This window comes from Tachypleus tridentatus, chromosome 8 (assembly GCF_004210375.1).
Source record: "Tachypleus tridentatus isolate NWPU-2018 chromosome 8, ASM421037v1, whole genome shotgun sequence".
NCBI lineage: Eukaryota > Metazoa > Arthropoda > Merostomata > Xiphosura > Limulidae > Tachypleus > Tachypleus tridentatus.
In genome coordinates, this window is record NC_134832.1 from 64,691,794 (window position 1) to 64,715,691 (window position 23,898).

The 23,898-nt window shown below is 31.4% G+C and overlaps 1 protein-coding gene across 9 annotated transcripts in view; it reads right to left on the reverse strand.

Annotated features, from left to right (window-relative positions):
* The window catches only part of LOC143222543 (protein amalgam-like), a 313,846-nt gene that overhangs the window by 55,094 nt on the left and 234,854 nt on the right, over positions 1 to 23,898 (reverse strand). The window lies entirely within an intron of this gene.

Sequence of the window (23,898 nt, forward strand, 5' to 3'; positions counted from 1 at the left end):
ATATCTTTATTTTAACACTGGCTTTGGTAAATACTCGAACTTTCATTATTTTAGTTACATTTTCTCATAAAAAATGTAGTGCACTTGATGTAGTTTCTTAGATCTCCTTATTCCTACTAGCCTACAAAATGATCAGACAAGTTTCTCTGCAATAATCGAACGTAAAAATGAAACTCAAAATAAAACAAACCAGTTTCACAAGTTAATATTTTGTCAACATTCCCTTTGATTTCAGTACTGCTCAGCATCTACGTGGCATGCTTTGTACAGATATTCCTGGGTGATTGACTTCCATCTTTCTTTGAGTATTTCAAAAAGTTCATCTTCCATGTTTGGCTTGTGATCTTTCGTTAATCGGTTTAACTCGGCCAATAAATGTTCAATCGGATTGATATCAGATGATTGAACTGGCCATTCCATAGCGTCAATTCTCTTATTTCAAAGATACCGTTTAACGAATCTGTAACTGCAAAGAAACTTCTTTGATCTTTACGAGAAAGTCTAATTAAAATCGTGAAAAGTTCGGGTACTTACGAAAGCCAGTTTCAAAATTAGCATTTGAGATCATATTTGAACAGATCTCGTCAAGTGCGTTCTAAAAACATACAGTTTTACATATTTTCATGTTGTCTAATAAAAATATAACAAATTAAGTTTTTCATAGGAGGCCACTTTTTGTTGTATCTGTTAAAATATATGTACATTATACATTTTTTCTTTTTTATTTTCACAACTTTTGTTTGTTCTATATTAAATACCTTTAAAATAAAAATAATTGTGAAAAGTTTATTAGATAAAAAAAATAATCAAATAAATTAAATCAGGAGAAAGTTTGTTTGTTTTGGAATTTCGCACAAAGCTACTCGAGAGCTATCTGTGCTAGCCGTCCCTAATTTAGCAGTGTAAGACTTGAGAAAAGGCAGATAGTCATCACCACCCACCGTAAACTCTTGAGCTACTACTCTTTTACCAACGAAAAGTGGGATTGACCGTCACATTATACGCCCCCACAGCTGGAAGGGCGAGCATGTTTGGAGCGACCGGGATGCGAACCCGCGACCCTCAGATTACAAGCCGCACGCCTTAACACGCTTGGCCATGCCGGGCCGCGAAGAAGAAAGTAATAAGATTAATGTAGTTATCACGAACGAGATTAAAATTTACAGTAGAATACATATTTCTTACTGATGATTGAAAATATTCCTTATAGACATATTATATACATATTCAGTAACTTTTGTTAAATATAGAAGTAAATCAACGCTCTTTATAACCAATATTTTTCACATTTATACAAACTAAAACTTCCTGATGCTATATCAAAATATGGCCTTCTACAAATAATAGTATATTTGATATTATATGACCTCAGTTTCATCACTGAATATCAATTTAAAACATGCGACTAGGATATTATAAACAAATTATATCAGAATTATTAAATATAATTTCTGAAGTGCGTATAAAGCTGATTTAAATATATATATATATATATATTTAAATATAACACTGAGACTAAAACACAAAATCAAGAACATAAGCTACATCTACTGAAACAAATCCAATAATTAAACACCTTGGTATAACAGATAAACCTTGCATACAGAATGTGTACACATCTGATTAGCTGTGTTTCAATCTGATTAGTTGTCTGTAAATCTGGCCGGTTGGCCAGTAAAAATCATGGAAGTAAAATCATGCTCTTTTACAAACTTCAGAATGTCCTCAACGCATATGATGTTGTTCTGAATTAAGCACAAAGCTACACAATGGGCTATCTGTACTCTGCCCACAACGGGTATCGAAACCCGGTTTTTAGCATTTTAAGTCCGCAGCCATACTGCTGAGCCACGGAGGGCCAACTCATACGAACTCACATTATGTGCATAAGAAATCATAGATTTAGGGGTCGAAAAAATTATTTATCGACCTACTATATATATGTTCATGTTTTACTAGTCTTTTACTATATGTAATATATCAAACACTGTTTTACATAATTAAAATGTATATAACATTGCATTTCATTGATTATAAAAGTAAAAAATAAACAGATGTGCACTATTTTGTTGGGATCTAGATATAGGTATAAGACTCCGAATCATTATATGAAAGTTGAATTCAGCTAAACCTAAGTATCATATGTCATATACCATAGATATAAATATTATATTACATCTCTGTATACTTTAAAGTATGATAATTTCTTATGCATATAATGTCAATTCGTATGCTTTGAGGACATTCTGAAGTTTGTAAAAAAAGCATGATTATACTTCCATTATCATTCCCAAACGGCCAGATTTACAATCATAATATTTGACATTCAGTTTGTCAGTAAAAACGTTTATGATTTTGATATAACAAAACTAATGCATTACTAAATTCGTATATTTTATTTTGTTAAATATCTAATTTTGGAAATCATGATTTTTGTAATATAGTGTTTTATTAGCAAATAAATAAAGTTTATGTAACTTTTTATGTAATAATGATACATAGATAAGTGCCAATAATCCTGAAAAATTTAATAGAAATAATCGAAGTAGTAATAATACCCATCGTATTATGAACTATTAACATCATGAATGTAATGTAACAAAATGTCACTAGATGGTAGGTACAACGTCGTCATTTTGTTACCGTAATTATTAGATTTTCTTAATCACTAGATGGCACTAAAATGTTTTGTGAGTAAACACGGCAAACTTCATATTTGTCGAAATGAAATTAAAAAGAAATTTTAACTTTGTATACGTTTTTCAATCTTTCAATTTATTAAATACAGACAAACTTTCCATTTCATTGCTACTACATATTTTTAGGTAGCAAAAAAAATGCATATTATAACAAATGATAAACAACGAATATTACAGGTGTGATAAAAAGTCATCTTTCTCAGTACACCAGAAATAATAGCATCAGTTATCACATAGCTAATTTCTTGTCTGTATATATGTTTATGTTGTGTTTGTGTTTCTATACTATTCTTTGTTAAGCTCTGTTTCAATTAAGAAGTCATAAATATTTAATTACTTGTTATAATTCAACGTTTTATGAAATATACAATTGCAGAAAATAGCTGTCATATTAAATGTAAATATAAGCTTCTATTATTTTCATCAATGTATAATTGTTTGTTCTGCAGTATTTAGTGCATCCGATATTCACAAACATATTATTATATTCCGTGTTAATTAAAACTCTTAGTCATAATATTTGGTAGCAACGTCAAAATTCATCAAATGCTTCGTAAAATAAAATATTACACTTCTTTATATTTCCACTACACAGTTAATTACATTCAGAAGGTTCTTGTTCTCAAGGTTAACTACACCTTACTTCTATTCGGATCTTGACTATAGTATTTTTCACTACAAGTGACCAATTACATAACTTAGCTCCGCTAATGCAAAATATTGTTCAGTGATGTACTGAGAAGCAGGGTGAATGAACTTTAATTATAACATCAATCAGGAATACATCATAAACTAATAGTGACATATACGTATTTGGAACATATTGCAGTTATACAAATTTTGTTTTCCAGTCACCTAAACATTACTTGAAAATATAATATGCCTATAACTGGGACTTTAAAAAAAGTCAAAAATATCTTGTTAAAGTTAGACTGATCGTATAAATTGACAGCAATGTGTGTTAGAAGTAAAATCGATATTGTCAGTGATTGTTTCAACAGGAAAACTAAATACCAAAACGTCATATACGGGTCAATGTGTGAGTCAGGGCCCCTGCACTTGCAGCTTCGATGTTAAGGCTCTTCCTATAGCATTCTAGAATTCTGACGTCACACAAATAGTTGGAGAGAGATGACACTAGGGGGTCATAAACATATCAGTTGCCCTAAACTCCTGTACAATATATAATATCTTCCACTGGAATCAAGGTCAATATGTAACACATTATATATCTTTTATGTATTATTTTCATGGCAGAATTTCGTTCAAAAACCACCAAATGTCCAGAAGAAAACGGAGATAAAATATTCTTAAATGTACTGTTCAGTTATAAAAATACAGAAATAAATAGTAATGTACTTAAGTAACCTATGAGGTGTTGTTGGAGAACAAAATAAACTTTAAAACTTTAGAAAATTCTTTCAGCAGTAATTAACAAATTGCATTTGTATCGTTCTATTTCTCAGTAAAACACATAAATATGAGCAACATATTTCAATGTATTCACCAATATTCTTAAATTACACTGAAATTAATAATCAGTATCGATGTTACAAAATTTAAGAAATTTGTTTGTTTACCCTTGACTGCAAGAAACCCCAACACTGTAAGCTAGCTAACGTCTGAATTCAATAATAACAGGAGCCAGCATGGCCAGGTGGTTAAGGCACTCGTCTCGTAATCCGAGGGTCGCAGGTTTGAATTTCTATCACACCAAACATGCTCGCCCTTTCAGCCGTTGGGCGTTATAAAGTGACGGTCAGTTCTACTGTTTGATGGTAAAAGAGCAGCCAAAGAGTTGGCTAGTTGATGCCTAGCTGCCTTCCCTTTATTCTTACACTGCAAAATTAGGGACGGCGAGCGCAGATAACCTTCGTGTAACTTTGCGCAAAATTCAAACCCAAACCAATAACAGCAGCCCCTTGTTAAGATATTAGACCAGTAATTGACTCTGCAGCTACAGCTGGGATTACTGTAAGTGACAAAATAATCAAAATCAAGGTGCTAACAGTACAAAACAAACTCCGGTGTAATTTTACATAAAATAAAATTATCAATGGGCCGTTATTAAAACCATGGATCCTGGGGCTGAGCCCTCTCTAACCCTTACCTAAATACGTCACTAGTTACACCCAAATAGTTTCTATTGCGGCTTTTATATTTAAATATATGGCTTTGGTTTGAAAGTCTCATAGGAATTTATTGTCAACATCCAAAGAAAGCTCACTGTCGAAATCAAATATTCTTCGGCTTTTCAGTGAGTCTTTCAAACTCGTTGGGATTCTATAAGAAGTAATTATTGTTACGTTTTGGAAAGAGAACATTCTCTATCATCTATATTCTAAATAAACCAAATTATAAGACAGCTGCAAAAACGTATCTAAGTCTGTTCAGTATTTCATTTGAGAAACGTAAAAACTCTTGTTACAATATCATAAACAATCCTAATTATTCGTGTTAGAAACTGCATGAAACACAAACCATCAGCCATTCTGTATTCCAAGAAAACGTGAATAATAGCCTTTGCAAATATCTTTTGAAAATGTTGAAAACACCATGACTGACGTGCAGAAAGTGCATTTTGCAGAATATAACAAATAAACGACTGACACAAAATGTTTTAACAGTTCTCATACGTGATTATTGTTCTTTGTTCAAGTTCTAAAACAACAATATCTTCTTACTTACACATTCAACTCCTATTTTTTTTTAAATTTAGACATATACGAAGTTACATGTAATACAATTCGTCAAACATGATTATTTTTACAATATTCAGTAACGAACTCAAATCTTCAATCGTTCATTGCGATTCTTAATTTCATAAATACGTTAAATCTGAACTTTAACATTCCAAAAATAACTGAGATAAAAGATCTACGTTTTTACGTGTATTTGTCTATTTAATTAATCGGTGCTTAGGCGCTAATACATTTTTATTATTTCAATGATAATAATGACAGACATTCTAGCTATACTTGACTTTAGATCCTTAACTGGTGAGTTCTTACAACGTTTCGGACACTCGTTGAGTGAATTAACAGCCGAAACTTCGTAATTATTAATGACTAAAAGAATAAAGAATTTGACTTCCTGCATGATTTAGCTAAGTTCTAACATATTTCTTCAGAAAACAATTTGTAGGCGCAAATAGTTTTTAGAAACAAAACAAAACAGGCACGAATCATTAAGCAGAGTTCTTATATATAATAACAGTAACCACTTGTGCTAATTTTAAGAAATAATTAAATGAAATGATTTCAATCGCTTAAAAATAATATAATAAACTGTAGATTTATTTATTTTTGTCGACGCTTTCTTAAGAGTTCAATAAAGATATCGTTATCTGAACCATTACTGGATGAGATGTTTGAAGAATTAAACTTAAGAATCTCTCAGAACGTTGACATGGATTTCTAAATTGTTTCATTTTCATTTAATTGCTGTGTTCAAAAGTTAAGTTACTTCACAATACGGAAACACAAAGAATAAAAACATATTTCAAGGAAAAATAGCCATCACTGTTCAAAAGGAAATGATTGTGATTTTTTTCAACAACATCTGGTGGTTAAGTCAACAATGGTTCGATTTCACTTGATTTTCAATCTTTAATGGACTTTAGATTTCAGCTACAAACCCGAATGTTCTTCTGTAACAGAGGGTCAGAATCAAATAAAGGAACGATTTTCGAATAAAATAAGAAATTTTCTGTGAAATACTGTAAGTTTGTCCTTTTGACACCTGTACTGTAGGCTTTTACTGTAAGCTTGTCCTTTTGACGCCTGTACTGTAGGCTTTTACTGTAAGCTTGTCCTTTTGACGCCTGTACTGTAAGCTTGTCCTTTTGACGCCTGTACTGTAAGCTTGTCCTTTTGACGCCTGTACTGTAGGCTTGTCCTTTGTCGCCTGTACTGTAAGCTTGTCCTTTTGACGCCTATACTGTAAGCTTGTCCTTTTGACGCCTGTACTGTAAGCTTGTCCTTTTGACGCCTGTACTGTAAGCTTGTCCTTTTGACGCCTGTACTGTAAGCTTGTCCTTTTGACGCCTGTACTATAAACTTGTCCTTTTGACACCTGTTCACTTCTTTGACATAACTGTATTTTTCAATATAGCATAGCTTCTTCTAACAACCTCGGAAATAAAAGGGTACAGTTACACTCACGTGCGTGAATCTATATACGAAGGTGCTCTGATTTAGTGTCCTACTTTCACTAGATCTCCCAGAACCAACCTTATACAAAACAAAATTTTCGTTTTCCTTTTGGTGTGTGTGTTTTTTTTTTCTTATAGCAAAGCCACATCGGCTATCCGCTGAGTCCACCGAGAGGAATCCTATTGGTATTTGTTATTTTACGAAATTGCAGTGTTCGACCTAGTTTATATAGTATTAGAAATAATTAATTAAATTACTCGAGTGTTTGCTTAATTTTTCTTTATCTTTGTTCTGCAGATTTTCCTTTAATATAAAATTCAAGTGTTATTGTTTTTAAAAAGAATCATATTTTTGAAATTTTTATTACAAGAAAACATAAATAATATTTTTCAGTGTATTAAATTAATTTAACAATGTCATCCGCGTTAGACGAGAGAATACTGCTGTTTATTTAGTTGCCGCCTGAAAATAAAAATATTACAGGCACAAAGATATGTCAAAAAATAATGCTGTGATATAATATTACCCTGTTTCTGCTATTAATCTGAGGATATCAACAGTAACTGATAGTAACCGTTTTAAACTAATTACTCCTAAGGGGTCAAAAACTTGCAAAATATTTCAAAACCTATGACAAGGAGAACTGATAAACTGACATATTGTTTTACAATAGTTCGTAGTCGTGATAATAAAATAAATGAAGTTGTACGATCACAAAAACATTTTATATCCTAAAGATTCTAACTTTTTAACATAACAATGTAATTCACTTCTCAAAATACTGCCCCTTAATCTGTAATTCACTTCTCAAAATACTGCCCCTTAATCTTATTTTGTTTCCAAAAAAACAAACATTTTCTCTCCATTAAAACTCGGAGATGAACCTTAGTTACGTAAATGGATAAATCTATATTAGTTTACCTTTATTTTCGGCCATTTGTAAATTTTAAAAAGGGAGCTGGATATGCTAATTAGGTTATATTATTACAACTAAACCAGGATATCGCAAAGTTAAGTGCATTAGCATTTTTACGAATCTTTCTGTATTTCAATTCACGCAAGTTTGTTACTGCTCTTTCGAAGAATATCGACAATTCCTTTTCAAGAACAGCTTTTCATGTCACATTTATATACCTGAACTATGGTTATACTATAGTAGCAGTTATAAATATTACTAATCTCAAAAGATAGTTGATATAGGCCTATATAAGTTAAGAGTGACGAAAGTTTAATTTATATTTGTTGTCTGTAATGTAGTGGCGCTATTCGCTGATTTTTTTTTACAAATTTGAATGTAATGCTTATTACATTTAGCGCAAAACTGTTCGAGGACTGCTTGCACTAGCCGTCCTTAATTTCGACTAGCGGGAAGATAGTAAGTCAACGCCGTACACGTTTAGCTTTTGGGCTACTATAAGATTGAATAGTGAGACTTAACATTCTTATAACGTAATTTTGCCCCTAAAGTGCTGAATGTTATTTAGTTTTTTAGGTGAAGTAAGGATGAGCGAACAACTGGACTTTAATTCAACAATCCAGTACGTTAACAACTACAAAGCACTACAAAGTTTCTATTTTGACAGTTTATGAATATTCTCTGTCTGAGTATCCTTATAAAAAACATGATAATATTTTCTCAAGAATTCCATTAATATACTAAGGAATATGCATATTATATATATGTATATATATTAATATACGTAACCTGTCAGCCATTCCTACAAACAATATAATGTTTTAGATTACACTGGTAAAGTAGTTTTTCCTCACGTAATAAGAAATTCAAACTGTTACATATGTTAATTTAAAAAAAAAGTGAGACTTTATTTTCTGATTACAAAACACTTTCTACAAAACAAGTTTTCTGATGTAGGCGTAAGAACTTGTCTATACATATACAGTTAACTTTATCATTCAGCTTTTAGTCTTGTAACACAACACAAGTAAAAGTAATTTATAATGTGTTTTATTGATACTCGACAGCTTCATGTATACTGGTTTTATTTATCAAAGGTCATAAATACGTCAAAAGAAAGCCACTATAATTGAGTTCACAAGAAATTACATATGAAAAATATTCACGAAATAGAATTGTCTAGGGATACACCGCTTTTCTCTTTGGATTTCTTGGCAGTATTAAGAGGTATACAAAAACGTACTTAAGAGAAATTCACGTCGGTGAATATTATAACTATTTTTTAGCTGTTATTTCTCACAAGATAGAGGAAAACTGGTAACTGAGTGCTCATGTACTAGTTTTTTGCGCGTAGTTGTAAAGGTGAGATGTAGCTGGAGGCGACCGCTGCGCAAATCTACGCCAGCTCATAGCTATAGAGTTGCTTGTTTGTTGTTTAGCACAAAGTTACACAATGGGGTATCTGTGTTATTCAAGCAGGTAATATCGAAACAAGGGGGGACTGAAACTTTAAAAGTTCTTGTTGGAAAGTTATTATTTCATTGGATTAAACATGAAATGAGATTGTAAAATGAAGAAAATCATTTGTATTTATAGAGATACAAAAGTCGAATATGAAATTGAACAAAATTTTGTTATTGGTTTTAATTGTCGCTTTTCTAGGGCCATTTCTAATATTTTGTAAATTTAATTAAAAACAGTTTATAACGTGAATATTAATAATAAATATATAACTTAAAACAAGAATTATATAGTTTTTTTTTTTTCAAAACATGTTTGCTTAGAAGAATACGGTATGATAAAAGCTACTTTTTAATTTCGCACGAAGATACTGGAGGACTGTCTGCGCTAGCTATCCCTAATTTAATAACAACAGACTACAGCGGACTGTCACATATAACGCCCCTACAGTTGAAAGAGTGGAAATGTTTGGTGACGAGGATTCAAACTCACAACCCTCTGATAGCGAGTCGAGTCAAACATCCTAACCACCAATACATGATGCCAGACCCCGATATGGTAAAAGCGAGCTAAATAAGTGTGAATAAACGAACATTCAAGATGTAACCGTATTCAGTTGAAAAACTTATATTACTCTGAAACTATTTCAATGCACAATCAAAGATATTTCTTAAAATTATCCCATCCCTAATACTATAGTTCCAACAAACGTTCTGGGTCTGAATCTCAGGATTTGTTTTTTACATTATAAGAATTTATTAAGATTATAAATAACATTTCATGTGTATAATTCTCGAGTAAAATGCTCATTAATTATTTATAACAATATTTCAGTAACCCTATACAATGAAGATAACCTATTTTTTTCTAATTGATCATACCTTTTAATAAATATCCAATATCACTGAAACTTTATTTGTTTATAATTAAGCACAATAAGCAATCTGTGCTATGTCCACTACACTTATTGAAACCCGGTTTCTAACATTATAAGTCTGCAGACTTACCGCTATGCTATTGAAAGGTGTCACTACACCTACAACCTTATCTGAATCAATAGTATGACTTAAAAGGTTTTGCAGCCAATCAGAATCAAGTAGTGTTTTAAGCTTCACTCTCTTGACATTAAGTAATGGCAATTTATATGTTTATCTAATTCTGACCCCCCCATATGATTCAGCGGTGAATATGAGGGCTTATAACGCAAACAAAAATTCAGGTTTCGATGATTACAACGGGTACAGCACAGTGACTTTGTATTTAGAAATAAACAATTTATTATTCGTGATGACGAGAAATCCACTTAAGGTAAAAATGTGTCTCAGGACGGCTAGTATGGCTACTAACACTTTTACCAAAATAAAACAAAGAACAACATCTTATTAACCTGAAGATAACTTTATATTCTATTGGATTTGTGTAACTTTATCCAAAACGTTAAAACCACACAGAGAATCTAAGAAGTTCTATCAAATGTAACTGCTATAGACTCTTTGATTTGTGAAATAATTTAAAAAAACAAAAAACTTATTTGGAGAAAAAATTGTATAAGCTAATAAAGCTTTGTTCCTTATAGATAATTGACTGATTAGTAAAATACTTTAATAAATACATATAATTATGCTTGACAATTAAAAGAAGAGCTTGCTGCAACACGATACTGCAGGAACTATGAGATGTATTTAAATTAAACAGACATGATATGACTGTGCACAAGAACTCGCAGAACGGATAACAAAGTATCCGGGTTTCATTTTGCAATAGACGGCTATAAGACTTCCAGATCGAATAAGTAGAGTAACTTATATTGATATCTACAGTAAACAGCTACCTACTTGCAATACCCAGCATTACTCGATTCTTTCCTGATCAGACCTAAAACTACCATCATGTAGCACTTAAAAGAGCGTAATATATCATTTGAGAAAAAATATTTTATAAACTAAAAATGAGAGAAAAACGTGATATAAGAAATACTGTCAAACCAAAAATGTAATATTATATTTGTCCAGTAACTATTTATGTCTTTGATAGAAGATAAAATATTAAATATACTTCTGTTATTTATATTATCGTTTTAAAATGTGCAAAAGTAAACGCATACGGGAAAGTAGCTATTACAAACATAATGTGCAAAATAAATCATTTTTGTATAAACATACGTAACTCTACCAATAGCCAGACGCTGTTTATCTTCTCTAGCTAGAAATTATCTCCATTAAACACGCACAATACAAGCTGATTTATGTTTATCATTTTATAAATTTCTCTTCCAATTTATCAGGATTCAACAGAATCGACATTTAAATATTCATCTAAAACAAAATGTAACTTAAGCTTTTTGACGAGCAATTACTCCATGAGTGTATTCATAACTTCAAGTGGAATAGCAAGTCTGTCTTTTCTACGACTCCAGCTTTCTTGACGTTTTAGTAATTTCTCTTGCTTGAAGAAAGATTGATTACGCTTTACAATCCTAAAAAATGCCTAAGTCATGCAAAAAAATCACCTTCCAGAGCGACAACAGGCAAAGGAATCGAGCGTTTACCACGCTCCCCGATGCAGACCCATAGCGGCGAGATGCCTTGTGATAGGATTAAGATGGCTGTCTAGATTATATATTTTCCTTTTTCTTTCCTCCACCTCTTCCAACTAACACAGTAGTTTCACATTATATCAAAAAATACTAACTTTTGTTTTTTTTTTTTTTTTCCTACTACCAAACGAACCTGCTTTAATTTGCTTTTATTTAACCACAGAGGATACATAACATACATAACTCAGGTATTTATAAGTAACATTAACATCATCAGCAAAAAATTATGTTCTATGGTAAACGTGACAGAAGATATCTATAAATTAATGATTCTTATATCTTAACCAAACGTTATCTGCGACACATCCCTCTTTCTTTTAATTCTACTTTTAACTTATACTGCATAAATTAATTCAATATGTTTTAATTTTTTTATATGTATAAATAAATAAATTTATCTGCAGATAGTTTTAAACTTATTTTATACTCCACTCAATATTCTATAACTTCAGCCCCCACGGCTGAAAGAGCGAGTATGTTTGATGTCAGGGATTCGAACCTGCCACCCTAATTTTAAGAGTCGAGTCCCTTAACCACCTGGCCATGCCGGGCTTGTTCTAGCTTTGTAAGCTCGTAAAATTACAGCGAACACACCTCATGATCTACAACAAGTTATGTATATAATATTACGTACTGATTTGAATAAAAGCACATATTTCTATGGCAAGCTACAAATAAGCAGTTGTTTCAGTTTTTATAAAGAACAGTTTTCAAGTAATAACGTTTGTATTGTAACTTATAGAGAATTGAAATAATAGACATCACTTTGTGATAGAACAACAATATCAACACTAGTAACAGTCTGTGTTTACATCGTCGATTATTTTAAAATTAAAATTTGATTCATACAATGTGTTGTTCAAATGTATTGTTGTAAACATTTCTAGGAATAATGTGTTTAATTGTATTTTTATAAGTTTGTTTTGAATTTCGTGAAAAGCTAAACGAGGGCTATATTCGCTAGCTGCTTCTAATTTTGTAATGTAAGACTAAAGGGAAGAAAGTTAGTCATCACCACCCACCGCCAACTCTCAAGCTACTCTTTTAGCTGCTTTGTGCGAAATTCAAAAACAAACAAACAAAACTATTTTAGCAATGAATAGTTAGATTGACCATCACGTTATAAAGCTCCCACGGCTGAAAGGGCGAGCATGTTTGGAATAATGGGAATTCCAACCCGAGACCCTTGGATTACAAGTCGACCACCTTAACCACCTGACCATGTCGGCCAAATTTTTTTTATAAGAGAAGACTTTGGGTGTTAAAATAAATGATAAAAAAATATAATTTATAATTGTTTTGGTCACACTGTATATCACAATTCTTGCCATTCTGATATAAACACATTAAAATATGCTATCAAAAAACACCCCACTAAAATTCTGGTCGATCAATCTACAAAAATATAATGTTCGTTTTAGTTATATCGAATTTGCGGAGTTGCAAATGATTTTATTATAATAATAGGTCGATAGTATATCCTAAATTTTCTCTTCATAGCTAACCGAAATCAAGCTTGACCAATAAAGAGTCAGCTAAAACAGTGATAAAATCTGTTCTGAGCCAGCGAGAATTAAAATCATTCCTGAAATGATTTCGTGGTGTATTCATAGAATAATTATTGGTAAAAATCGATTACATTAACAACTTGCAACATATTTTTAAATCCAGTGCATTTTGGTAACCCTCCCTTCTTGCAATGGCTTTCATGTCATGTTATTTAGCAACAAAAGTTTAACCTAATATTGTTCTTAGTGGTTTATGTACTGAAAGTATAAAACGAAATGTAAACACAACAAAATTGAAAAACATATTTGTTGATTTCTTAACCAAGAGCCTCTGTTGATTAACAGTTTTTTATTTATATTAAAAAGGTTGGCGATATAACAGAAAATAACTTAATTTAGAAACAATGTACGTTTAAGATTAAATCCATACTTTAACTTTCATGATAAACGTTATGCATTTGACTTATGGATAAGTGATCTCAATGCTCACTGTAGTTATATGATTTCGTTAAAATCGTAATGGGTAGACAGTAACGGAACTATTCTGTCCAATTAAATGCATTATGGATTTTACGATTCCTCGTATTTCGATTCCCCGCTGGTACAGCGGTACGTCTACGGATTTACAACGCTAAGATCAGCAGTTCGATCCCCTCAGTGGCCTCAGCAGATAATCCGATGTGGCTTTGTTGTACGAAAAATCACAAACACACACCTCTTATTTCGAGCAATCAAGAGTGATGTTGACACACACCGGCTTCTATATAAGTAAAATTAAGTCTTTATCTTGGATAACCCGCAACTCTTGCCCTGAACAAACACTTATTGACTTAGTGTTAAATTTTTGTGTGTGAATTAAGCTAAGAAAAAAAAAACATTTAATAACAAACTTTAACACGAATGTTTCACCATTGTTTAAACACGGTGACACAGCAGAATGTCTGCTGGTTTACAATGCTACAAAAAGATTTTCGATACCCGTAAAGAGTATAGCTTTACTATAAACAAACAACTGCTTAAACACATGAAAAAGTCACATTACTTACCCCTGCTTTTAATATCTATACGTTTTGCTAAGCTTTACGCAATATAAGTTTGGCTGATATTTAGACCAAAACATTGAATACGAAAACATCAAGTATAAGTGCTTAGTGACTGAAAACTGTCAAATGCAGATTTATTATTTTTTTAAGGAATAACAACTGCGTCTCAACACAATTATAACATATGACTGCATTTTCGCAGTGTTCTAACTAACTATGCTACAAAGTTCATATTCCCTAATTTCAGTTTCATTTTCATTAACGTATTTAGAAAGAAAAAATAAGTTGGTTCAAATATTCTAATTGCTAACGTTTTTAAGCCAGAATTCTGGATATCTGTATTAAGGCTTGCCGAGATTAGGTTTTACTGTCAGAAGATAAAACAACACATCAAGTGTATTATATTTTAATGTTCAGCTTTCACTCAAAAACAAATGTTCCAGTACATTATGACTTTCAGTTTGTAAGAATAAATATTTTTCCATTATTATTGTTGTTTCTGAATTAAGCTACACAATGGGCTATCTGTGCTCTGCCCACCACTGGGATGGAAACACGGTTTTTAGCGTTATAAGTCCGCAGACATACCGCTGAGCCACTGTGGGGTATATTTTTTCTCTATAATTATTAGTGAAAAGTAATAAGCTAAAAAGAAACACACACAATATATATCACGAATAGTCTAACTGCAAAAAGTAATAAGCTAGAAAGAAACACACACAATATATATCACGAATAGTCTAACTGTAAAATGTAATAAGCTAGAAAGAAACACACACAATATATATCACGAATAGTCTAACTGCAAAAAGTAATAAGCTAGAAAGAAATACACACAATATATATCACGAATAATCTAACTGTAAAATGTAATAAGCTAGAAAGAAACACACACAATATATATCACGAATAGTCTAACTGCAAAAAGTAATAAGCTAGAAAGAAATACACACAATATATATCACGAATAGTCTAACTGTAAAATGTAATAAGCTAGAAAGAAAACACACACAATATATATCACGAATAGTCTAACTGTAAAATGTAATAACCTAGAAAGAAACACACACAATATATATCATGAACAGTCTAACTGTAAAATGTAATAAGCTAGAAAGAAACACGCACAATATATATCATGAATAGTCTAACTGCAAAAAGTAATAAGCTAGAAAGAAACACACACAATATATATCATGAACAGTCTAACTGTAAAATGTAATAAGCTAGAAAGAAAACACACACAATATATATCATGAATTGTCTAACTGTAAAATGTAATAAGCTAGAAAGAAACACGCACAATATATATCATGAATAGTCTAACTGCAAAAAGTAATAAGCTAGAAAGAAACACACACAATATATATCATGAACAGTCTAACTGTAAAATGTAATAAGCTAGAAAGAAACACACACAATATATATCATGAATAGTCTAACTGTAAAATGTAATAAGCTAAAAAGAAAACACACACAACATATACCATGAACAGTCTAACTGTAAAATGTAATAAGCTAGAAAGAAACACGCACAATATATATCATGAATAGTCTAACTGCAAAAAGTAATAAGCTAGAAAGAAACACACACAATATATATCATGAATAGTCTAACTGTAAAATGTAATAACCTAGAAAGAAAACACGCTCAATATATATCATGAATAGTCTAACTGCAAAAAGTAATAAGCTAGAAAGAAACACACACAATATATATCATGAATAGTCTGACTGCAAAATATTATAAGCTAGAAAGAAACACACACAATATATATCATGAATAGTCTAACTGTAAAATGTAATAAGTTAGAAAGAAACACACACAATATATATCATGAATAGTCTAACTGTAAAATGTAATAAGCTAGAAAGAAACACACACAATATATATCATGAACAGTCTAACTGTAAAATGTAATAAGCTAGAAAGAAACAAACACAACATATATCATGAATAGTCTAACTGTAAAAAAAATTAAATAAAATCCTTCATTTTTAAATGTCTTCTAAACTAACATATTTCCATACAAAATATTTTTCTTTTCGAACAGTGAATTTCAGTGTATAAGAACATCTTTACTGTGTTGAAATGAATGTTCTTCTTCTCGTCTATTCTTTTATTTGTCACTTGGATGAACGTTTCTGACACTTTGCAACGTTTGCTTTTAAGACATCAATACCAGCAACACAATGGACTACACCAGAAACGTCGTCAGACTGCTGAGAAGATCGACAGACCGCGTTCGTCGTCTCCATTACTCACCGCGTTTTTGTTTTCGAACCCAAAAAAATCCCTTTAACCTATGACAACATCAGAACGAAGGGTTACGGTAGACGAAATGGATCGAACTTATTGAAAGAAAAGCTTCGAAAGTTCTTGGATGCAACCATGTGATTGTTTTCAACAGACCTTGTCTAACGCGCGATCAATCTCGCACTCGTCTCGAGAACACGGCCTTCATCACACGCGCTCTAACATTACTTTCACGAGCAAGCATCGAGCGGTTTCTAATTATAAAAGAGAAATCTATATTTGACGTGCGACGAAACTTCATACTCAATATCACAAATTCCTAACTACCTAGAGTAAGCCAAATTCATCTTCTCCATACTTATAGATTAAGATTAATACAGATTTAACTCAGACAAAAATATCCGTTTATTTTAGGGTTACTGTTGCTTCCATGAAATAATAAGATAAAATCAGGTTGTTATTTGGTGACTTAACCACATGGACTGTTTGCAAATTGTGTTTATTTGAACATTACATTATCCAATTATCATTTCTCACATTGGAATATATGTATATTTATATGGAAGTGCTTCGTAATGTGTTTCAAAATATTATAAATTACAAGAGAAAATGCTTTCTAACACAAATGTGTAGCCGAATTTTTATTTTTCATAAAACTCAAAAATATTTAAAATTTGAAGAAGTATCATGATGACTAGTAGACGTACTTATCTTTCATCTTTAAATTTTAAATATTTTTGAGTTTTATGAAATATAAAAATCGTCTCCCGGCCCCACCAGTGACACAGTCAGCGGACTTACAACCCTAGAAATCGAGTTTCGATATCCTCAATGGGTAAAGCACAGGTAGCCCATTATGCAGCTTTGTGTTTAGTTTCGAAACAAACAAACCAACCCTTGTCTTCCTGCAATGCACTTTTGTTTTTTACTTCGTTTACCAAAAGATGTCTCAGTACAGAAACATATCATGATAATGACTACATAAAAATAATTATCTTTGTGGGGGCCATAATTAATTGCTCATTACATTAACTAAGTTATTAAGTGGACGCAAGAAAGGCACAGTTAATTAGCTATACTGATTTCCATGTTAATCTTCCATGTAATTAGATTGTTTACTGTGATCGACAGGTAATATCACCTACGCCTGCGCATAACCCACTGTGTAGCATTGCGCTTGGCAACAACAAGCAAACACCTGTCAGTAAATTCTGCCAAATAAGATAATTTTACAAGGTTATGTACATTTGTTAGCTTTATCATCCAGAAAAGAGATCAAAAGAAAAATAAAACAGTTTAAAGTATAAAGTACACAGTTTAAAGTTTAAAGTATAAAGTACACAGTTTAAAGTTTAAAGTACACAGTTTAAAGTTTAAAGTACACAGTTTAAAGTTTAAAGTACAAAGTACACAGTTTAAAGTATAAAGTACACAGTTTAAAGTATAAAGTACACAGTACACAGTATAAAGTACACAGCCAAGTAACAAAAAAACTTAGCACGGTTCTCATTATATATCACAGTCGAATGAATATTGACTCTTAAGTTCAAGTCACAGTATTGTTAAATGTTGTTTCTTTAGATATTATTTATTTAAAATCTAATCAATAAAATGCCATTTTTTGTGTGAAATGTAGTTCAATTCAAAATTAAAGCTGTGAAAGACATTGCTGATCAGTTGAGCAACATATAAACCTTCTACCACACATTTTATTAACATTGTATCTCTATGAGTACTTAAATCCGACGTAAAAGAAATAGTATTTTCAATAATACACTGAAAATAGATGGCAAAATCTATCGTTTAACATTAGTCCAAAATCATAAATATCTGAACATTATAATCTTTGTTTACACCTTCTAATTGCGGTGATAACAATGTAAAAACAATTTTAAACTATATTGTCACAAAACATATGTTTAGTGGTTATTCAGTGTCATATTAAACTAACGAAGGCAAACATTCTTTTTTTGGACTGAACTTAGTGATAAAAGTAAGAAAGTAATCTGATCAGTTGTTTCACAAATGTTTCGTTTATTTAGTTTCATATTGATTCCGGTTTCGTACTGGCAAAACCGAGATTGGTCGTAACACATTCGAAGACAGATGCTTTGCAGTAAAGTAAAAAAAAATATATTCTACTGAAAATTAATGTCCTATTAAATTTTAAAGTAAAGGATAATAAGTAAATATCTAATGAATTCGATAAAACACCATCTAAGAAATGTGTCATTAAATCATTATCAGTGAAGTGTCTGTATAATTGTATTTCTATTCATATATACACACACACACACACTACCTACTAGTTAATAATATATAAAAGTAAAAGGTTCATGAAATACTTCTTCCATCTGGTTATTACAATACAATATTGGAAAATAATATGCAAACTTTCTTTCGTGTAATTGGCTTAGCATCATTACTACATAAAAAAGAGAAACTGATATAATTTACATTTAAAAACCCATTAGGTTAAATAAAATTTCTAACTTTAACCAGTTCAAATCGACAAAAGATAATGACATGCATACGGCAATTGATTATTGTTATTTTAGGTATATGCAAGTTTGTAACAAGACATCTTGATTTACCTTGTATCCGATATTTTGTATTTAACATAACATAACGTTTAGAAACAACATGGGACCTATTGATGCATCTCGGCTGTCACATCCTTTAAGCCAAACTAAACTTATCAAAAAATTCTAAAGCCAGGCTTATCAGTCAAAAATCTATCAAGCTTTCTTTTAAACTCACTTAAATTTACTGCCTCCACAACATCCGAAGGCAACCCATTCATACGCCAAGTAACCTATTTGAAAAATAAAATAGTCTTAGCTAAAGACGATTTCTACCTTGTCTAAATCTATATTCGTGTCTCCTACTTCTATAACTCGCTGTTGAGTATGAAAAATGTTGATGCATCAGCATTATTATCCACGCCCATCATTTTTTACGTTTTAGATGTACGTAATATACTGATTGAACTAGTAACCAGCTTCTAGCATCTTATTGTACATTTCACAGGAAATTTGTACTCAATTACCTCCTCACAGAGGTTCAGTAGTAAGCCTGAGAACTCACGCTGCTGGAAACCGAGTTTTGGGCAAACAAATGGCTCATTGTGTAGGTTTATGCTCGCAAATTTTTAAAAAAATATTTTGTGGTATTTCGGTGAACTTGGGTATCGCTGCCTTTACTAATGTGACGTTTTCAAGGTCCTTCAGAATTGTTAACTAATTTATTTTATTCTCTTGTTAGTTTCTTGTCTTCGACCTAGTAACGTTTGGAAAAGTTTAAATTACCTATTGGCTTATCTCAAGTTTATAAAAATCCATTACTAAACTATTGCCAGCTAGTCAAAATTTAGTGGTATACACCGTAAAATGTTGTTAAAAATACCTGCGTGGAAAATGAGTTTCGTGTTTGAATGGTTGCAGCAGAAGTTCAAATTAAAACACAACAAAATCATCGTTGGCTAACAAAATAAAACACAGATATAATGGCTGATGCGTAATCTGTTAAGTTTTGTACAATCTAAATACAAATGTATTGATAATCAATCAAGGCACTTCATAATAAAATTACTACTACTACGCGAAAAAACAAAAACTTCAGATATAGAATCATTCGTTTCAATCAAGTATTACTTATGAATAGTACAAAGCAGAAGCTGTTGTAGAAATGAGACTTCACAACACAATAATACAATTAAATAAAAAACGTGTGAAATTGAAAAACTCAAGTCACTTGTGTTACTAGAAAAATTCGTGTGTCTATATCGCTACAACAAATAATTATATTACAATTTGTGTTAATTCACAACACACTTTATAGAGTAAGATATTTTTGATTAAGAAATTTAAAACACTTAAATTTTTACTAGAAACATATCAGGTGTTGTGATGAGGAAACTATTGAATATTTACTTTTCAACATATGCATGCAAGCATTAAGAATATTCAACAAACACACAGAGACCGCATTTTAGATCATGCAAAGAGTGTGTGTATGTGTTTTCTCATAGCAAAGCCACAACGGGCTATCTGCTGCGTCCACCGAGAAGAATCGAACTCCTGATTTTAGCATTGTAAATCGAGTAAAGAAAGTGTAACAAACTCCTGAGATTACTTTGATATCTCTATAGTATTCTTTTAATGTATTGCACTGAGCATAAATAATACATTTCTTATCAAAAGTAAAGCGAAAAACATATATACACGGTGATATGGATTTGCTTATCCAACGCGGCTTTAGATAGAGGGTTCCAACTTTTATTGACAGAAGTATTTCTTTAGCGCTATAAAACTTGGTTGCTGCTTTAAGAATTTGATACTTTAGCGCACTCTCTGAAGAATTTTGTTTAGGTTTGGTTTGGCTTAGTTTGTTACGAATTTCGTGCAAACCTACACCAGGGTCATATACGCTAGCCGTCCCTAATTTAGCAGCGTAAGACTAGAGAGAAGGGAGCTAGTCAACACCACCAACTCTTGGGCTACTCTTTCACCAACGAATAGTGGGATTAACCGTTACTTTATAACACCCCCACGGCTGAAAGGGCGAGCATGTTTAGTATGAGGGGGATTCGAACACGCGACCCTCGGATTTTGTTGTTTAAGTGCTTATTAAGTATTCCATAAATCCTACAACAAACGGTGTAAATATCATGCAGTCTTTCGAAAGGAGGTTTATTTAAGCAACAACAAAAGCAATACATGTGGGTTTAATACTGTCCTCCTATCAAAAACTGTAATGAGCCAAGGGTACAGAAACGTTAATATAAAAGCAGAATATGAAGCACAAAAGAGTGTAAGAAGTACAACAGACTTTGTAACAAGCTGCTAGTTAAGTCGAGTCTGAATTACTTCTAATTTGATTCTCCTTAGGTTGTATGCAAATTTTCGATCTGTAATGTTAAACTTGTTTAGAGAAAGAAATACTGATTATCAGTCATTGTTCAGATTGTCACTAAACCTTTTAAATTCTTCATCAGTGTGAAAATACAGATTTGGTAATTGATTTGTTTGTTTCAGTTAAGCGTTAAACCTTTCGAAGAATATTTGCGTTAGTTATCTGAAATTTTAAAGTAGTAGGACAGAATAAAAGTAACTAGTCAACACCATCTACCGTTTACCCTCGGGTTACACTTATAACACTCTTATCCTGAATGAGTAAACAGGTTCGATGACAAGATTTGATCCCGTGATCACTAGAATGCAAGTCGAGCGCTCTACGTACGAAGCTATGCCTTGCCAATAAAATAACTGAAACCCAAATACGAACTGGTTGAGTACAACCACGTTTCTGAAATTATCGTACTTGTTTGTTACTGGATTTGTTTTTCATTTAAGAGATCCCCTGGTGACTCATGACGCGAAAGAAACGAGTTTCTATATTTGCAATAGTAAGAACACAGAAGGTCCTCTGTGTTGCTTTATGTTTAATAAAAAATGAAACAAAACAAACGAACCAAGAGTACTGAGTAGTACAAGTATTAAAACATGTAAAAACGCTAATTGCGGCAAAAAATACGTTGTATAAGATGTGCATTTATATTTTTTTGTGATTTAATAACTAAATGTTATTTTGGAAGTCATTAGTTTATTAGCTAGCAAAATAAATGTTTCACAAGTGGTAATATTAATGAATCATTTTAGAAGTTTTTAGCTGACGTTTGAAAATATTAACAAACATTGTAGGTAAAATAAAAGAGAAATTACTAGTTTCATATTATTTTAAAAGTTTTGTAAAAACGTTTGCTATTATTTCACTAAATCTAGTAAACTAAAGGATTTCAGAAACTTGGCTTCGAAAAATTTAATTAAATCATCACTTTAAAATATTTGAACATGTAAAGCCTTCTCTTTAAACTTGTAACAAATAAGTATGCTGTCATCATTTAGAACTTAGATCAACTGACACATTTCATATCTACGTGTATTAATTTCGAATTAAAGAAGTGAAGCGTATTTTACAAGTAATGTAAGTATCTTCACTTGATACTCAAACGACTTAAAACTAATTTGCACAGTATTGATTTTTCTTATCGTGTAGCAAAGTGCTTTTCTGAATCTTTAAGCGTAATTTTGAAGTATTTTACTTATAACCTCTTTGCGAGAAACTAAGCTCCTGCACAAATAGAAAATCATCTTCTGACTTCTTTAGATTTGAGCAATAAATTATAAATTGGATGTAAGAAACATTCAAGTTGTATATACAGACACAAAGAGAATATTTGGTGCTGTATATTGAAGAATTTGAAAGATGTCATCGTTTCACAAAATAAAACTGTCAACTTAATTATATGTAACTATAAACGTACATCTAGTTGTCTTTGAAATCATACGAGTATGTGCACAGTAACGTTACTAAGGACATAATCTTTTAAACGTATTTAATTTTATCCAATACACTCAGCAGAAAGCAGCCATTTTCTTTGCTAAAGTAACAGTCAATTAGAACACAACTGTATAGATTATTCAAATTTGATGCATACCGATATTTTTACATTCGTTTGACTCCTCTGTATTATTACAGCTTATTAATTAATTTACTAATTTTCTTGGGAAAGACCATATGACTTTCAGTAAAATATCTGTGTTTCCATTACAATGCAAAGAAAATCGCTTTTACATGTACGAACAAATATAGATGTAAAACTGGAAAACAAGAAAGCTCGCTACCTAAACATTCTAATGAACCATATGTTACCTCGTTTACCGTTAGAGAAATGAATAAATGCACTGAAATACTATTTTAGTGGTCGTGCAATAACATTTCATGTTTGGTATATTTGTAACTGAGGTGTAAAAATTGAAATATGTTTCTTTCTTTTTCAGTTAGGTGTCTTAAAAGATGAGCAAATATTTCTTAAAGCTTTTCCTTTCAATTCAAAAATAATTCTGCGATTAACATATTTATGCTTGTGGTTGCTACAAGACATAATTTGAACATAAACAAGCGAAAGTAAAAATTGTTTCTTAAAACCTACGCTTTAACAAACACACACGCACACAAAACTAGTCTCACACGGAACCATAATTTCTTCTTAATAATATAAGAGTTATTTTTCATACATGAAGGATGAGGTTTTGTGTTTATCTGTACCTCTGGGAAAAATGATTGAGTTTTTCGTTCCTAGTTTTATGTTGATTCTTTTCTTTTTTGCGTGTGTGTTATATTAATTTTAGTTTAATGAAGTAGTGCTATGAAAACAGTTATTTCTGTATTAATAACTAATAATAATGGAATGGGTCCAAAC